Here is a 15,538-nt window from a genome sequence, read left to right as displayed (position 1 = left end):
GATTAGCACTCATGCCAGCAGTGGTGAGAAGTTCATGGAAAATGGTATTGAGAAGGTACCTATCAATGGGTCCCTTAGTGAGACTTCTCTGGGTAAGACTTACCAGCTGAGTCAGAGTTTTACTCTCTTCTGATACTTAATGGAAGTCTTCCAGGTTGCATTTATTCATTTGTACTGATAACAGGGTACTTCTACTTAGTCAGTTTGAAGTCAGTTTTTGCAAATTATTGCCCGCCCAGCATGATCATCGGAAAGCCAGAGAGATTGGCAAGGATGCTAATTGCAGTGCTCTGTATAGACACGTGACTACCTGCCCTGTTCCTCCTAGCATGATGCTCTTTATCATTATGTTGCAAGAGGTCTTGACAGAGAGTAGAAGCAGAATAAGGATAACTTCTTGCTGCTTCCTGCAGTCAGAGAGCAGTTTGGTTACAGCATTTTTGATTCTTTTGAAGTCTTAAGAATAGAGGTTTAGGGAGATAGTAGAATAAGAGAACTGCAATAGTCCAGGTGTGAAGTAAGTAAGGATTTCCTTAGGAAAGTAGTAGAAGTAGCAAAATTAGCATAAGAGTAGTTATGACCAGGGATCCTAGTCTTGTGTGGAAAAAACCCCAACAATCTCCAAAAAACCCCACATTTTTTCCACAAATAAAATGAAACACGTAGGAACTTACCATGGCAGATGTGCAAAGTGTGCCTTTATTCTTGCTCTTCTTGCTGTGCCTCCCCCCACTGCAGATTGGCTGCGGGACCCCAGCAGCCCCATGCCTCTTGCCAATCAGAGGTGAGGTGCAGGGCTGTTGAGGCCCCACAACCAATCAGCAGTGAGGGGGGCACAAAAAGGCAAATTCCATGGTTTTCCATGGGAAATGGATTTCAAGGATTCCTGGTCATGACAAATGGTGCAGCTCTGAGGTTTTTGACAATCATAGTTGCAGGCAAAGGAAATGTGGATGAAAAAAAAGAATGCAGGGTCAAAGGTTGACTTCAAGATTCCTGGACTTGGTAGAAAATTAAAGACTGATTCCAATGAAGCTAAATACATGGTAATTCAATTTATTGTAGTAACACAGACTGAATGTCCTGTACAAACTCAACCAGGAGACACCTTGTTTGATCCACTGCCCAGTGATCCAGTACCCAGTGAAGCTGATGGCAGACTAGCACTGAATTCAGTGAACTGAAGACTGCATTATTAAAATACAGTGTTGCAAACAATGTCACCATTTGAACTTTTATCTCTGTATCTAAAACGTAACAGTTCATGTTTTTGGGATAATGCCATACCACACTAATTCTGATACTATGATGAAACAAATATAGATAAATATATTTTTAAAACTGATCACAGCTTTCACTTGGTTATTTGGGGATTTGGGGGTGGGGGAAGCTTTAGCTCTAGCTGCTACAGAAAAAATTCAATTTCCAATTTTATAGACGCACATCATTTTTAAAGATGGTAACAGTGAAGTCGAAGATAGCCCAGAAAGGAATTTTCACTCAGAAAAAAGTACTTTTATCTTTGCTGTATTTTAGCAGCAGAAAACAATGGTAATATCAGAAGCTGACAGTCTTAGATAGATGATATCTAATATGGTCTGAAATGTACCAAATCAAATGAGACAGAATTGGAGGTTATCCACAGAGAAGTCGTGTCAAAATGTAAAGCTAGCAGTGAAACATCTGAGACTGCAAAAGCCCAGAATAGAGGGACATGGAGAAAATATCCCAGTGGAGGGAAATGAGTGGACAATGCATGTACCTGTCTGAAACAATGAAGGGGCAAGTGGAACAATAGGAATCACACTGCAAGGAACGTACTGGAGAGGCTGACTTCTCTGAGGTGTTCAAGGATAATCAGAACCATTAAAATCCATTTCTAGATTAAATAAACTAAGAGTATAGGGAAATTTAGATTAATCAGAAGAAGCAAGTTGTTGACCACTCAGCAGTGTGAAAGAGTCAAATGCTGTCAAATAAGCGGGTTTATGTTGGCTCTAAGGGATATTGTTGTGTCACAAACAATATACGTGAGATCAGACAGCAGTAAGTACATTCACATGGGAGTGGTCATACTGGCCCTGAACTCTGTGGTTTGTTTCCATAAAAACTATGACTGAGCATAAGACATGGTTTATCAGTGATCAAAACAGATGGAAGTTATTTAGGGCCTCAAAGACACCTTTCAAACACTTATCACACAGATCTGTGATGAAGCAAATGCTATGCAAGAACCTAAAAGAAAACCTAGCCTTGAAATATAAAAAATATACTTGAGCCTCAGAACTTGCAAATGTTAATAATGGAGTAGAAGGGGGAGTAAGACTGCAAACAGCTTTCCATCCCAGAAGAATTTTTTTTTATTCAAAAAATGTTCCCTATCCTGAATGAAGTTGAAACGTAAATATCAATGTTTCACAAAGCAAAAAACTGAAAAAAATGGGAATGAGTTTTTTGTTTAGATCATGTTGAAATGCTTTCTTTCTGTTTTGACCTTTTAATATTTTTATGTTTTTTCTACTTTTTTATCACTATTTAAATTTTCATATGAAATGTTGCTGTGAACTCCTCCAAATAGATTTTTTTTCTTTACAGTGCAGTTTTGACAATGTTGAACCTTTCTTCCTGAATATTTTCAAAAAGGGAAACTGTTGAAACCGAGACTTTCTTGTTGTCGAATAATTAGCTTCCATGTTTCAAGGACAAATTCCTAATCTGATCTAGTAAAAAACATTTTTGGTTTGCAATATCAAACCCTTCCTGAAACTTACAGCCTGAAAGTATGGAGAAAGATATTAATACTTTAGTTCAAAGATGTCAGTGTCACAGCCTACAGGCCAAATAAGGCCTACACAGCTGTGCCATGTGGCACTCAGGGTTAATCTGAGGGCCAAGAATTTGGTGTTTTAACAAAATCCAGCATACAGAGCATTGCTGGTGATGTGTGTCCATGCCAGGATCAAGTTTTGACTGTGTTACCTCCACCACTTCTGCTCAGCTGGCTGCTGACACCACTGCCGTGTCCAGATCTGGCCTGGGGGACAGCACATTTGACACATCTGCATGAATTCATTAAGAAAGGATGAAAAAGTAGAAAACCAGACTGAAGCTGGTCAGTGGGATAATCTTTGCAAAAGCAGAGAAAATTCCTTTAATTGAAATGAGAGTCAGGAAAAAGGAGGTGAAGTTGTGATAGGTGATTAGTATGTGATGTGATTTTTCTTGACTGAGGAACATAGGTAGAAAAAGTAGGTGGTTGAAAAATTGACACCACGACATTTTATTGATAATCACTTTCTAACAAAATGAAAATTCTTGTGGAAAAAAAAATCCTAAACAAAAGCTGTTTTGTTTTTTTTTAGCAAATAGTAAAATAGCTGAATAAGTAAGTACTTTAAAGTAGCATAGACAATTTCCCTACCAGGTCTATTGGAAATGAAATACCTGGTTATAGTAGCTGATGAAGAACATAGGAGTTGAGAATCAAATCGTAATCAGGAGTCATTTTACTTCATAGACAATATGAGTGAGGTGATGACAGTAGCAGATGAGAATGGAAAGAGTAGGAAGGTGTCAGACTGCAGGAGAGAGATGTGTTGTGGAGGTGGTTGTGGAGCAAGGTGTTAATTAGTTGAGCACATGCACTATAGGTGACCAGTGCCTTTGGTGATGACTGATGAGGCACACCAGATCTCTGCTCTCAGGCATATGCAAAGCCTTATGGATAGAGAGGAAAAATGCATATCTTTGAGGGGTGTTGTACACTTAAGTTTTATGTATTACAGTAACAGCCTTACTCATGAGTGTCAGAGATGTGAGTGTTGAAGCACTCACTGTAATGACTGAACAGAAAACATACACCCCACCCTTTAAAGGCATATGTTTATTATGTAGAGTAAGAGGAAAGCAACTGCATTTTAACTACTTAAATGTATAGAAACCAGGAAGGGCTTAGGGGTTTTGGCATGTAGCTATCTCAAGGTGAGAAAGGTAGGTGAGTATCTTTAATGATGAAGATTAGTGCACTGTGTTCTGGCCTGGGGGAAGAGGAATATATTCTATAGACCTTGCACAGCATACAACACAGCCAGGTATTCAGGCATCAGTAATCTAATGAGTATTGCTAGTATTAAAAATAGAAATGATGATTCTATAAAAAGCCAAATGAATGCCCAAATCAGGAAAAAGATTGGTGCTCGATGGGTTTAGGATAGAGGTTGGTCATCTGTAACTGGAGCTCTTGTAAAATAAATAGATTAAATCCAACAGAACTTTTATGCCTAATTAAAATAAAGAGATTCCTTCATTCTGAAACAAAACTGTCGTTCTTCAATTTTCAATCAACATTTCCATCATAGTTCTAGAACAAAGCAATATCTCAGTGGTTTAGCTAGGCACATCTGTGACTCCTGCTTTGTGTAATCATGTCAGCCTCTGATGTTACCTTGTCCTCAGAGTCTATTTTTCAGTGAATTCCTTTGACTTCCTTGTGCTTTGTATCACTTCTGTTGCATATTGTCTAAATGCATTGATGACGCATAGGGGGTGCATGCAGTGCATGTGCACCCCCTGAGCTTGGCAGCGCACCGCTGCAAAAGGCACCACCGACACTGCCAGTGGGACCTGTGGGTGGTCACCACTCACCACCACCGACACTATTGGCGGTGTCTGTGGGCGGTCCCCAATCACAGCCGGCCACCGCGGCCACTGCTGGCAGCATCTGTGGGTGGTTGCCGACCGCCAGCTGGAGCTCGACAACCCCTGCCCTGCTGCTGACAGCACTGTGGCTGCCTGTGGGAGCTTGGCACTCGCTGCTGCCAGGGTCCCACTGCCAACAGTGCCACCACCACCTGTGGGAGGAGCTCGCCGTGCCCCTCAGCCTCTGGGGGCATGTGGCGTTCATGTCTAAATGCCAGGGAGAGAGTGACCTGGGCAAGCAGTCACTCTGTGTTGCTTGCTTGTACAAAGTTACCCTAATTCCTGTTTAAGGTTTCTAGAAGTTGTTGCAAATAGCATCTTAATAACAATAACCAGAGGTTTATGTTCTCAATGTCCTTACACTGGGAAGGCTAATATTGAAAACTAATTAGCCATATTAATCTGAAGTCAAGCAGAAGGCAGGGTAGATTTGCATCTTGTAGATTACCTGAAGTAGAAAGTAACATTGCCAAGTGCTAGTGTTCTACAATCAGGAGTCAAACCCATGACATCTATGAGATTATTTTTTAAATCCTGAGATTTCCAATTCTGTTGAATTGCTTTCTGATTTCTATGACTTTAGGACACAAAGGTGCAGACAGAAGAGCAACTTCCCATTGTAATTCATGGCACGTCATAGGAACTGAAGTTACAACATTTCCCCAGATGTGACAGAAGTTTGGTGTTGGGTTCCAGGGATTGGGGAATCCTGCTGTTGTTTAAAGTGGCTGTGAACCTGCAGCCACTCTCCCCATAGCCATACCCCTGCCCCTTCCATCCCTGGCACTGTTTTCAGAATGGGAGTGGGGAAAGGGAGTGGATGAAGCTCTTTCTGGGGGTTCCCAGCCAGCACTGGAAAGTAAGGTGGGTGGATCAGACCCCCCAGTAAAGTTGGGAGAGGAGCTCCAATCTAGCCACCCTACCCTCCAGCACTGGCCAAAAAAAAACCCAGACCAAACTCCCTCCATTCCCTTTCTCCCCTCCCATTCTAAAGATAATGCCAGAGCAGGGCTGAGCTGCAATCAGCCCAGTCCTGTGCACAGACAGATGTTACTGAGGGCATGCCATTTTCAAGCATCTTCATCTGAACCCTCATGCAATGAGGTTTCAACTTTTCACAGGATAGGGCCCTTTTAAAGTACTCTGCAGCTGTTCACTTCTGTTTGGTCATGGCTTAGAGCACTTTTAGGGGCCAGAACAGGTGAAAATTGTCACTTCTGTCAGTGCCTTTAGGTCACATTTTCAAGTTGTTCTCTGCATCCAGAAACAGCAAATTTCACTTTGTTCAGTGAAACTTTACAATCTCCTATAGACAAATCATTCTAGGATATGAAGCTCTATGAAAAATAGCAAATGCCATGAAATGTGTGATTAAAAAAACCATAAAACCTAGTGATACTTAAGACGCAATAATGCATAAAAGCATCTCAGGATAATAATCTTCCTTTTGGGACAGTAGATTCCTTTATACATGATTTATTTTTAAATTTAATCTCCACTGCTCCCCTTAGAAATTTGAAATGATTTTTCTTTCCTCCAAAACTCTTTGATAAACATTGTTTATTATTTTTGTATGTTTTGAAAAGAGCTGCATTTAACAATGCTGTTCTTCTTCATAAATCAAAACCACATTGTATGCCACAACATATTCAGTGTACTACCATGAATGCCCAACTTAGACCTTTTACACTGTTAGCTAGGAGCTTATTTTGGAAGATTTCCAAAAGCTGTGGTAGTCGCTGCAGAATCTAGTGATGCAGGAGGCTGACATACAATTCTACCAAAGCTACTTGCTTGGCCTTTTTTGGTCTTAAATCATCTTCTCAGATCTGCCTAATACATGACTAACATGACTTTTAAGCTTTTCTGTACCAAAGTAATTTGCTTTGGGATGGAGAGTTTATACAGATGGCTAAATTATGACCCACAGAAAATGTTTTTGACTGAAATATGTAATCTTCTAAAATGAAGGCTTTTATTATTGCAGGGAGCTTTGTACACAGAGGGAGCTGTATGCACGTGACTGTTTTGTTTGTGATAGGGAGCTAGCCATGTCCTCAAGTATATCCCCTTCCTGAGAACTTAAGGTAGATTTTCCACAGGGTAAAGATCTGAGAGTAGATTAGAAAAAATATCTGCCAGAAATGGTTTAAATATAGTTTGCCCTGTCTCGGGACAGAGGGTTGGACTAGATCGGGTAACCAACCCATGGCATAGGTGCCACAAGTGGCATGGACAGTCTTTGTGTGTGGCACATGGCAGATCATGGAAAGAGTAGAGAACACAGCACCAGGGAGAAGAAAGCAGAGCAACAGACTGACCCAAAATGCACAGGGCTGGAAACAAAACAGAACAACAGATTAGGCAGGGGAAGGGTATCAAGTAGCACAAGGGGAGGGTGCAGGATTTACCTTGTGGCATGTCTATCAAAAATGTTGCCCACCACTGGGCGAGATGACCTCCTGAGGCTCCTTCCATCCCCTTTTTTTTTGCTATGATTCTGTAGAGAGGAATGGAGGCAGTCAGTGCACAGCCTGACCTAGGAAGCAGGCCAACGAGTAGGAGAAGGTGGGTGATGGTAGAAGGTGGGTGATGGTAGAAGTCTTGTGGGCTTGGTAGGATAACAATGTAGACAAAATGTAATATTGTAGTATGGCCTTTTGTGTGGTGTGCCCTTGTCGAAGGCCTCATATTAACTAAGTGGCATGTAATCGGGAATACATGTACTCCAGTCAGACAGGAAAAGAATCAAGTTAATTTGTTTCTGCATACTTCTTCCTCACCTCCCAAGTTTAAGGGAGAAGGACCAAAATGAAAAAGGAAGGAGCAGCAAAACACAACACTCCTTTCATCAACAATACCTGTCTCCCTCACTGCAAACCAACTTAATAACCTGTGTCCCCCAGTCTGTCCTTCTCTTTTGCAGTTTCCCATTAATGCCCTGCCAATGACACTCACTCCCACATAAATGACAAGCTGCACTGAACAAGGAGTTTCTCACAGGGATTTCTTCCTTTGGATTCCTTTCATGGGTATATGCCCTGGAGGAAGAAATCTGGGCCAAATGTATTTTTTAGTGAAAAAAATTATCTGGCATCTAACTTTCTGGCTTATGTTACTCAAATCTCAAGCCAGGTTTGCCACCCTTTAAGCAAACTGGATTGAATTCTGTTTGGGTGGAATCAAAGGAAAGTTTATTTAGGAACTGACCCGTTCTTAGTCATGGTTGAAACCTGAACCTCCACACAGACCTGGGAAGAGATAGGAAGCAATGTGCTCCCTTATTATAGCGCACTGCTACAGTGATGTTGGGGCTATAAATAACCGTGTGCCACCAGCACAGTGCAATACAGGCTGTTACTGTGCCATCATTTAGGACTTCCAAAAGGAAGGACTTCCAAAAGGAAATACTAAATGACGGTGCAGTAAAAAAAGGTGCCATAGGGCTACATGTAGATATGCCCAGTGTGGAGGGAAAGTGTGTGTGGGGGAATTCTTGCCTTTGGGGACTTGAAAAAGTCCTCAATTGCAGAAAAGGAGGGGGTGTGGCCACATCACTGCACCTCTTTTGGATCCACTCTTGTTATCCTGTGCGGTTCTCAGAATAAAGGAGGGAATCTCTGAGTGGTTGATAAAGGGGTTACTCCCCACCCCCAAGCCTTGATTCAGGATAACTAGATTCTCCTCTTTTTGTCAGTTCCATGGTTGTGAACTAGGAACCGGCAATAGAAACAGTGCTAGCTGTTTACACCTATTACTGCAAAAATCAGTATGGCTTGTCAGCACAGCTCAGACCAGGGCTGTTTTGCAGAAAGTTGAATAATGACTGAAATAGTGATGTTTGGCCAAATTTCTCTATTTCCTTACAACTTTCATGGGCATTTTAATGTCTCAGAGAGGTGGGTCATTTTATCCTTGTTTGTAGGCTTACAGGATTTGGGAGAAGAAATACTGTAAGACCTGGTCTCACATCAATTTGAGCCTATGCACTGATCCCAGAGACTTTAGCAAAGTCTAAAAAATTTAAACAAAAGGGCAAATTATTAGACCTTTTATAGATGGATATTTTAGGACATTTTTCCATTCATCCTCTTCCTCCTTTTCAGTCCCTCTAACAAGTCTTGTCTAGTTTCACCTAACTTGAAATGATTTCTGATATAGCTAAAAGCAGAAAAAGGCTCTTCTTTTTCTTCCAGGTACATTCTTATACTCAGATAACTAGCAATGGCTTAATTGATTTTGGCTGAAACTTTCCAAAGAAAATTCCCTTTTGGGCTAAGATTAATACTGGGAAATTTAAACTGAAAAGGAGCAATTTTAAGAGTGGTAGAAGAATAAATAGGGGTTTAGAAAAGCACAACTCTTTGAACCATATGTTTATGATGAAGGTGATATCATTCACTTTGACAGAAGGAAACTGCCTCAGATTCTTCAGGATCAAAGAAATTGAATTATCGTCTCAGGTCCTGTCAATGTACATCACAAGCTATGTATTTAATAGCGGCCATTTCGTTCTTTTGGCCTCTTACAAAGAAAAGTGTATTTTTCAATGAAACTGTTGAAAATCATTTTTAAAGAGCAGTCAAGAATCTTTTCTAAAAGTGCCAAAGAGGGCAACAGGCAGGCTCATTGTTCTGTGTTAAGGACAGGTTGTGTAGTGTATTTTGAGTAAACCAACAAACTACTGCTAACATGATTTCAAGTGAGCAGTTTAATAGGGTGTAAACTGAGAAACAAGTGAATTTCAGAAGATGCTGTTAAGGTGGAGGAGATATGTCCAAGCACAGTCTGTTAATGAAGGGATTATGTCTGGAAGCAACAACCTGAGTTCTATATGTTGAAATGAAGATATAGCAGCTGAGATCTGTGCATAAATATGGTTTTGTGTGTGTGCATGCACATATAAAATACATTCTTTTAAAACTGCATAAAAGAGTATTTCCCAGTAGTTAGGAACTACCAGAAATGAGGGGACCTGTGCATAGTTTCATTTGTGTATTGTCAAATAGTCATGATCACGTTATTTTTTTTCTATTAGATTCTTCTTAATTTAGTTCACAGAGGGTGCATCTACGCATGCATTTGATTTGGGATCAGTTTACTCATGAGTAGACTACTCACTAGTAAATGCTCCTAGACAGGCATCTACACATGCAGTGAAGCAGGAGCAGATTTGCTGCTAATGGCAGCAAACTGTTCCTGCTTCCTGGGCCCCTGCAGTGGGCCCCAGTCATCATTGGGGAAGCTCTAGGATCCCCCTGGGTGCTATCCCAGGGTCTGGCAGGAAGCACCAGGCAAGGATGCAGCTGTCTCCTGGCCAGGACTGGGACATTACACCCTGTGCCTGGTGGCTGCCTGCTGCTGGGCTGGGGACAACGTCCCCTGCCCTGGCAGCAGGGAGCTCCTGGCCTTGGCTCCCTTTGTACTTCCAAAAGGAATGACTTCCAAAAGGAAGTACTAAATGACGGTGCACTAACAAAGGTACACTTGGCAGGGGACTTGGAAAGAGCTGCACAGGAGGTGCAGGTTCCAGCCCCCTGCCCCAACCTTCTGGTGGGGCAAAGGGCTGGGACCTGCCACTGACCAGGACAATTCCCAGCCCCTGCCCTGCATGTGGGGTTGAGGCTGGGGAGCATGTTCCCCACTCAACTCCACAAGCATAATGCTGGGTGGAGAACAGACTGTGAAACAAACTGGAGAGCTTCTTCCCCACTCAGCTCCATGAGCATGCAGCTGGGTGGGGAGCAAGCTGGGGAGCTTGTTCTCTGCTCAGCTCTATTCTCACAGAACTGAGTGGGGAACAAGCTCTCCAGCCTGTTCCCCACCAATCTCTGTGCTCATGGATCTGGAAGATAAGGGTCTCCCAGCACTGGTCCCATGGCCATGGAGCTGGTTCTGGGAGATAAGGGTCTTCCAGTACCAGCTCCATGGTTGTACTGGTCCCACGACCACAGAGCTGGTGCTGGGAGGTAGGGATCTCCCAGAGCCCTGCTCTCCAATTGTGATTCGGAGATAAGGATCTCCTAGACCCCACTTCCTGATTGCAATTTCAGAGCAGGGGGCTTGGAGCTCCCTGCTCCCTACCCAGAGTCCCATGGTGGGGCAGGGAGCAATCTCCTGCCCCCTGGTGGATTGCTGAGCAGGAGCAGATTTGCTCCTGGCCAGGCATCTACATGAGTGCTACTGCGCCATTACTAATTGAAAGTAAATTTCCTACTTGCATTTGCAGGTAGCAAGTTTACTCACGATTAGCAAGATTTACTGTGTAGTAAGCATGTGCACATGTAGATGCACATGCTTACTGCACAGTAAACTCTGGTTCTGCACAGTTAAGCGTCTTGTATAGATGAACCCAGAATGGATGGGGCACTTAATGTTTGTAAAGAACTAAGATGCTACAATCAGCGTCACAGAAAATTTCTGAGGATGCCAGGATGTGCTGTAAGTAACGTACAGAAACACATAAAACAAATATTGCATAGTTGTTTATTCACTGAGTGTTGCTCATTCTTTGTACTGAATATGGAAAAAATTGTATGCAATCACATAATATAAACATTGTTTCATACTGCCTTGCTTGACGCATGCTCACTTTCTAGTGTATCATTTTCTAACTGTAATGTTAGAGATGTGCACAAGATAGAAATCTTGCTGTGCAGAGGATTTTCAGATTTGGCTTCTTTCTGAACCAGGACAAAACCAGAAGATTTAAAATTTTTCCACAACAGTAGATGTCTTAGATCAGGGGTTTGCAATCTAAACCTCATGGGCCAGATCCAGTGTGCAGGGCCATTGGTTCTGGCCCTTGGATGTGGGTTTCAGTGGCATTGGGTGGCAGGTCCTGTGCTGCTTTGGGTGGTAGAAGGTGCCTTCCCCCATGGCATGGTGGGGAGAAGCAGTGATGGTCAGGTCTAGAGCCAGACTGCCTCTCTGCCTCTGACCTGAGCTGGGTCAGTCCAGCCCACAGTCTGAAAACTGCCAACTGCTGCCTAGGGTAGTTGCTTTTCTGAATTGATCAATATATTATATATTTGGGGCTGTTAATTAATCACAGTTAGTGTGCAAGATTAATGCATTAATCATTTGTTCATGTTAATTTTTTAATGAGTTAATCACACACGTGGTTTTGGAGCCTGTGCCCAGACTCTGCTCCACTGCTGTCACTGCCACCTCCAGGCTGCTCCATGGGGCAGCAGTGGCAGCACAGAGGACCACAGGGCAGCCCGGGCATGGGCTGCAGGAGGCTGCAACAGGGTAGGGAGGGGTAAGCACAGATGCAGACATGCAGCTGCAGTCTGCAGGCAGCCAGGAATGCAGCCCGGTGAATGTGGAGCACTGCTCAGCAGTCAAGTCAGTGAAGGGGAAGGGGCATGGGGGAGGGAAGAGGTGTTGTGGGGGCAGATTGAGGCCCCCATGGGGATGGAGGGAGTGGGGACAGAGGCAGGGATTGGGGCTGGGGTGAATGGGGCCCCAGGGCAGGTTGTGGGATGATTGAAGCTGCAGGTGGCTCATCCAGGGATGCAGGTGTGCTCTGCCTCTGTGCATACCCTAGGGGAGGCATAGGGGGCACATGACCGCTGGATTTGTGTTTTGGGCAGAGGCAGGCTGCCACTGTGGGCTGGGGCTCTGCGCCCCATTGCCATTGTTGATGTCCAAACACTTCGTTGAAAGCAGAACTGCATTTCTCAAACAGAAAATAACTTATTCAAGGATTTTCCAGCCATCTTCATAACATTCTTTTTAAATTAATATTTGATGTAGCAAAATATGTAGTTTAGCATGAACAACTCTGTTTAAAGTAGCAGTCCTGCAGACACTGTGAAGGATTCATGTTAGGATTCAGTCTATCTTACTTTATAATGATGATTTAGATATGTTGTAACCCACTGCTCAGCATGAGCTACATGCCACAGTCTGCATTTAACCTGCAGAGGAGGTGCATCTGCTATGGTTGTTTCTTAGGGACTGACTGACTGAGTTCCAAAAGGACTTTAGTGGTAAAATAATTGAAATGTCTTTAAAAAATTGGTTCTGAGCCCTCAGCTGTTCAAGAGAGATTGCCCCTTGTGCCTGTGTAGAACCTAACTGCTTCCTTCTGCTGTTCCTTGAAAAACCATGGCCTTTCCCCTTTAGCTCAAGATGTACAATCTGATACTTTAGCTATGGAAGTTCTGTGTTCAGACCTGGATTTGAACTTCATAACACCCTACCATCTCCAGACTGTGTTAAGCTATTCATCTCCCTTCTAGCACCCCAGACTTTGGGGAAGAACAGATTCAGAGCTAAGCATTATGCCACAAGTCCAGCTCTGACATTAGTTTTTCATCCAGTGCAAATACTAAAACACCAGTCACTGCTCAGCTCAGCCATGCAGGCTCAAATGAAAGCACACACTCATTTATATAGCACTGCACTATGCACCATTTTTAAACTGCTTCTCATCAGCTGCCCAGTTTGTCCAACACTTCAGGCTTTATTACTTCAAGGAGGGGTTGCAACTCCTCTGTGCCAAAATTGCCAGTTGCACTGGGTTGAGACAACCATTAAACTCCTTAGGAGTGAAGCCAATTTCATTATGAATCATGGATTTTGTGGATTACCACATGCTAGACTTAAAGGGCAAATAACTTTGCTACTGCAGGAATAACAGTCTTGGGGAGATCAAAAGCAAGGAGGAAAAATAAATGCCTCCAGTCATGAAGAGTGCTCAAAATGATTCGTGGCACAAAGATTTTATATAACTGATGCACGCACAGCAAAGCAAAACCATGCTGTTGAAAGGGGCTTAACAGCACAGTAAATAAAAGACAGAGGATATACATCCTTATATAGTGGAGACTTGTGGGCCAAAATTTTAAAAAATGGGTGCCCAAAGCCAGGCCATATTTAGGCACCCAAAATTAGCTTGCTTTTCATTGCCTTGTACGGGAACTTTCAAGCACTTTTAAAAATAAGAGCCAAGTCTGAAAACTACAAACCTGAAGGAGTAGGTATGTTCTCAGAAGTGCCCAGGAATCAGCATCTCTCACTGGTTTCCAACCATGGCTTAAAATGGAGTTAGGAAAGACGATTCCATAGTCATGAGTTTCCAAAAATTGGAAGTTTCTTATGTGAGAGAAGAGGGCAGAGAGAAGAACTAGCCAGAACAAGGCAGTGATATATCATGGATGAACATAGAGCTGATGGACTTAAATGTTTTTAAAATAGCCTGTATTGTACAAAATATTGTCATGCTACAATATTTAAACTTTGAACTAACTCTTGTGCTCCTCCTCAGATGCCAAACACAAGTTATTCTCAGGCAGAAATGATTTTTCCTTCAAGGTTTCATTATAAAAGTTTCCAAATACAGCAAAATAACAAGCATGCCTCTTTAGCCACAAGTCCAGAAATTCACAAACCTCAGATTACTTCAAAGCATCCATCAAAAATACTAGGCTCCCTGCCAGCCTGAGGATCTCCTGTGTACTGGAGCTGGTAGGCCCATATATGCTAAGACTACAAGTAGGATTTTGTGTCTGTTTAGGCACAATCAGCTGAACAAAAAGCAGAGCTTACTTTGTATCCACATAACTTTTCTGCCATCACACCCATGGTTTTCCGCCTACACCTATATTCTCACCATGTTTGGGGTTTTTTTGGCAGGGGTGAGGCAGGAGGTGTTGAGTGCACTCTCTGCAACACTGCCAGTCAGTGCCTACCAACAGCTGCTTGGGCCAAGGACCAGGGGTGGTGTTTATTGTACACTCTGTCTATGTGGCCTCATAAGTAGAAACAATACCTTCCAAGTATTTAAGAATAGAAATAACAGTGATAGCTTCTCCTTTGCCTGTTTCCAGCCTGTAGGGGGAATTACATCATTAGTTTGTAAGTTTTCAAGATAAAGATTGTATATATGCATGGGCGGGCTGCTTGATAGGGAATGCAAAGAAACTGAAGGAAAACAAAGTAAAAGAAATGAATTGTACCTTTAATTCTGAAAGCATAGAAGGCAGGCTAAAAGTCTCATGTAAAAGTGAGGTCCACAGTCCGCACTCATTTCTCATAAGAAGATAAGAACTGCCATTTACTAACTTGTAGACCATCTTGTCTGGTGTCCTGTGTTATACAGTGCAAGCGAGGGGATGCTGAAAGGGAGAGTGAACTGGTTTCGCTCCTACAAATTCTCTCCCATCTTCCTGTTGGAAGATCTCCCTGTTGGTCAACTGTTGTCATTTTAACAGGATGTAGCTCATGGCAAGTCATGTGGTGATACAGAGGTTATCCCCCAGGTAGGTATGCAGGGCTTTGAATGTAAGGATAGAAACCTTAAATAATATTTATACATAGGAGAGGGCCCTAAGGTGTTGGCTTTTGCCAAGCGGATGGGCTTTGAACTAGTGGGAGCTTTAGCGCTATGACTTCACCCTTAGGAACTGTGCCAGTTGAACCTGTCCACCGCAAATAGATGTCCAGTGAAACAAAGTGGTTGGAGTTTTAAGCTGCCCTTTATTAGCTGAATGATGTAACAAGAAAGAGCCTTTGGAGTATTTTATAAAACCATCCATTCCTTTGGTTCAGTTTGTTCCAACAAAAGACAGGGAGGCCAGGTTTCAAGTTGGCTGAAAATGTATTGCCTTGTATGTGGAAAGTGCTTTTTTTATATGTCTGTAAAGAAAAATGAAATCCTACATAGGCCTTGTTGGGCATAACTGAGGCCACAGACATTTGTTTGTTGCGGGTAGGTCTTGTTTGACCAATCTCATTTCCTTCTATGACCAGGTGACCCATCATCTGGACAAGGGAGAAGAGATTGATGTCATATATCTTGACTTCAAAAAAGCTTTTGATCTGGTATCCC

The 15,538-nt window shown here is 42.7% G+C and overlaps 1 long non-coding RNA gene across 1 annotated transcript in view; it reads left to right on the top strand.

The window, feature by feature from the left end:
* Positions 1 to 1,831: 1,831 nt before the first annotated feature.
* Positions 1,832 to 15,538, top strand: part of LOC109305901 — a 19,691-nt gene continuing 5,984 nt past the window's right edge. The window contains exons 1-2 of the long non-coding RNA XR_002099759.1: positions 1,832 to 1,843; positions 5,118 to 5,122. This is a non-coding gene — a long non-coding RNA (uncharacterized LOC109305901). The remainder of the gene's footprint in view (positions 1,844 to 5,117; positions 5,123 to 15,538) is intronic.

This window comes from Crocodylus porosus, unplaced genomic scaffold (assembly GCF_001723895.1).
Source record: "Crocodylus porosus isolate Cpor-Errol unplaced genomic scaffold, CroPor_comp1, whole genome shotgun sequence".
NCBI lineage: Eukaryota > Metazoa > Chordata > Crocodylia > Crocodylidae > Crocodylus > Crocodylus porosus.
The sequence above is the reverse complement of the archived record's forward strand: the minus strand, read 5'-3'. Positions and strand labels throughout refer to the sequence as shown.